Genomic DNA, 2,883 nt, shown 5'->3' with positions numbered 1-2,883 from the left:
TTTATGCAATACAGTTCAAAATAATTGAAATATATATGGTATATATGTACATATATATAAAATATATAATTATATTATAGTATATATATATATTTTATTTAATCATATATGTAAATGTTTGTATAATTGTAATAACTTTTAACGATACATTGCACATTTATTTCAATTGCAACAGAATGAATTTATATTCTTGTATGAATATTGAAAATAAAGAATGGGCCCCTCCATCGCCCATTCTCGTGAGAACGCAACCATATATTTTTCTTCGTCTCTCCGATTTTAACACGACATACATATTTCTGTCTGATAATTTTTTTCTGGATGATACTTTTTGAAATGTCATGAAGCCTAGGTCAAATTAGAAACTTATTGCACTCGTTTTAATGCAGCGCTTACAGCAGCTTTTATAAAGCGCCAGAGCAGCCGATATTTTATTTTGGCGCTTCTAGTTTATAGAGATTTGATTTGAAATTCATACTAGCCCGTACAATGAAAAATAATTGCTCGTAATTCCAGAGTACCAATTTGTTAATGACTCAGAAAAATAACATGGCGGCCTGCTCTCAAAAAACTTTCAATGGGTAGAATAAATAATTGAAATAAGAGTTGTGAAAATTGTATAAATTAAAAACCTCCAATCTTTCTTTAGTAAAATTTCGAATTTTCGTATCAACTTCCGATTTGTGTTATACCGTATTTTCAGGAAGTAAGTTATTGATCAGAAAACTTTGCCTTGTTGCTTGAAACGGGTGTATATTAAGTAAAATTTATAAATGTACAGTTCTCAGGTCAAGTACAATAAAGCTATACGCTTAAAAAGTTTACTGATTATTTGTCGTAATATACAATAAAAAATTACATATTAATTATTCAAGATACAAGTGAGAAATAAATATCATTAAAATATACAAAAAAATTTATCAATTTGACTCTGAAAAGTAAATGAAATGGTTCTCAAAGTGCAAGTACAAAATGTATTAGTGTTTTGATAATGATTGATTTAAATATTCGCATTAACCTAGACAGGGTGGCATATGTGATTGGGATTTAACATTATCAGTAATTTATTGAACAGACAGAGAAAAGTTTTGTTGTATGCATCGGTTCAGTGTTTGAAATAACCATGTACTATTCATATACTCTAAAGCACAAATTCTTTATTTCTATCATAAATAATATCTATTTATTAAAATTTTAGCAAACGTCTTTTAAATAGAAAATAGTGTCTAGCGATCATAAAGAATAGGTTTTGAATAGCAAGGTTTCATTTGACTTACAAATTTCTTCAGAAACACAGAAGAAAAAGGTATTTGTATATAGTTTTGTACATTCACTTTGTTGTGTGTAGAGCTTTTAAAAATACGTTGAATCCTTATTCTAATCTAATCTTCTTCTAATGTAATACTTTTCGTACTTCAAATGTTGTAGTAATTATTCTGTAAGAGCTTCGACATTATTTCTAAATGGACATTGAGAAACATCATAGTTTTTTGAGTGCAGTTTTTCATTGTACAGACTAGGCTTAAATTTTTGAGGACCTTTTTTTGAACATGGCTTGACCTTTTCATTTTTATGATTTTTTGGAGATAGGGTGAGAGAGGACGAATGAGGGTAAGAGAAGACGAGATAGGCGAAACAGGGTGAAAGAGAACAAAAGAGGGTGAGAAAGGACGTACGAGGGTGAAAGAGAATGAGAGAGGGCGAAAGAGGGTGAGAAAGAGTGAAAGAGGGTAAGAGAGGACAAAAGAGAGTGAAAGAAGGTGAAAGAGGACGAAAGAGGGTGAAAGAAGGTGAAAGAGGACGAAACAGGATGAAAGAGGATGAAAGAGGGTGAGAAAGAATGAAAGAGGGTGAGAGAGGACGAAAGAGGGTGAGAGAGAATGAAAGAGGGTGAGAGGGACGAAAGAGAATGAAAGAGGACGAAAGAGGGTAAGAGGGAATGAAAGAGGGTGAAAGAAGACGAAACACGGCAAAAGAGGGTGAGAAAGAATAAAAGAGAGTGAGAGAGAACGAAAGAGAGTGAAAGAGGGTGAAAGAGGACGAAACAGGATGAAAGAGGGTGAAAGAGGGTGAGAAAGAATGAAAGAGGGTGAGAGAGGACGAAAGAGAGTGAAAGAGGACGAAAGAGGGTGAGAGGGAATGAAAGAGGGTGAAAGAAGACAAAACAGCGTGAAAGAGGGTGAAAGAGAATGAAAGAGGGTGAGAGGGACGAAAGAGAATGAAAGAGGACGAAAGAGGGTGAGAGGGAATGAAAGAGGGTGAAAGAAGACGAAACAGGGTGAAAGAGGGTAAGAGAGAATGAAAGAGGGTGAGAGAGGACGAAAGAGGACGAAAGAGGGTGAAAAAGGACGAAAGAGGACGAAAAAGAGTGAAAGAGGGCGAAAGAGGATGAAAGAGGGAATGAAAGAGGGTAAAAGAGGACGAAAGAGGGTGAGTTAGAGTGAAAGAGGGATGGTGGAGGGGGGTGGGGGTGGGAGAGGTGGAGGGGTTGTGGGTGGGAAAGGGGTGGGTGGAAGTTGAGGGAGGTGTGAGTAAAAGGGGAGAAGAGATTTATATATATATATAATCCTGATGACGTCAGCGGACGCAGACAGAGAAGAAGGAAACGTTTCTTAATTTTTCGTGAAAAACGTCACTTTTTGACCGCTTGTATCTCCAGAACGGCTTGACCGATTTTATTTCTTCTTGGCTCAAATTACTCGTGGCGATGCCGCCTTTCAGGTTATATTACGTGCAATTCAAAATTTTTTATATTTTAGTAGTTCTACACCCCCAAAAAATGGACTTTGATGGTGCAGGATATGAGACTTGTAGTGTCTTTTAAGGTCTTTTAGGGTTTGAACATGGCCGGAGACACTACCGCATCTCCTAATATATACAGGG

This window comes from Nylanderia fulva, unplaced genomic scaffold (genome assembly GCF_048542155.1).
Source record: "Nylanderia fulva isolate GAGA-0341 unplaced genomic scaffold, ASM4854215v1 Scaffold787, whole genome shotgun sequence".
In the NCBI taxonomy this organism is placed as follows: Eukaryota; Metazoa; Arthropoda; class Insecta; order Hymenoptera; family Formicidae; genus Nylanderia; species Nylanderia fulva.
The sequence above is the reverse complement of the archived record's forward strand: the minus strand, read 5'-3'. Positions refer to the sequence as shown.